This window comes from Nestor notabilis, unplaced genomic scaffold (genome assembly GCF_000696875.1).
Source record: "Nestor notabilis isolate BGI_N333 unplaced genomic scaffold, ASM69687v1 scaffold27640, whole genome shotgun sequence".
Classification (NCBI taxonomy): domain Eukaryota; kingdom Metazoa; phylum Chordata; class Aves; order Psittaciformes; family Psittacidae; genus Nestor; species Nestor notabilis.
This window is the reverse complement of record NW_009910132.1, coordinates 1,436-2,008: the sequence shown is the minus strand read 5'-3', so window position 1 is coordinate 2,008 and position 573 is coordinate 1,436. Positions and strand designations below refer to the sequence as shown.

General features: G+C 60.6%; 1 protein-coding gene across 1 annotated transcript in view; it reads right to left on the bottom strand.

Moving 5' to 3' along the window:
• LOC104413536 (ras-related protein Rab-37) overlaps positions 1-573 on the bottom strand; it is a gene marked incomplete at its 3' end in the record, with an annotated part of 2,480 nt that overhangs the window by 1,760 nt on the left and 147 nt on the right. The gene's annotated exons all lie outside the window — the stretch shown is intronic.

The window sequence follows — 573 nt, the reverse complement described above, 5'->3', positions numbered from 1 at the left end:
CCCCCAATCCCAAAGGTAGCAGAGAACTGGAGCAACTGCAGCTGCGGAGGCAGAGGAAGCGCCAACCACACTGAACCACACTCGACACGTGTCTGCAGCCACAGCAGAGCCCTGCCTGGGGACACCCCCGTGACTTCCACCCTCCTCAAACACTGCTGTGCCCTGTGCTGCAGACACAGCCCGCCCCCGGCGTCCCCTGCAGCTGGGGCTGGGTGAGCAGAGAGCAACGGAGAGGGTTTGAGCAGGATCTCGTGGCCATAACAACTCCTCAGCAGCCAATTTCAGCCCTTTCAAAGCATAAAATTGCCCCATCCAGTGTTTGTACCCATCAGCCCCCGGCCGGTGGAGCGTGCTGGCCACCTACCGCACACCCCAGCCCATGAACCCGAACAGATAGGCTAAACTGGGGTTGTTTGCTGATTTAAAGGCAAGATTCAATGCTTCTAGTGGGCTCTTGTGTCTGTTGCCACTCTCCCAGGGAGAGGTGGGAGGGTTTTGGCAAGTGCCTGCTGCTGGGTGGGGTGCAGAGGCTGGGAACCCTCCCTCCCCCCTTCCCAGTGGCCCTGCCCGGCT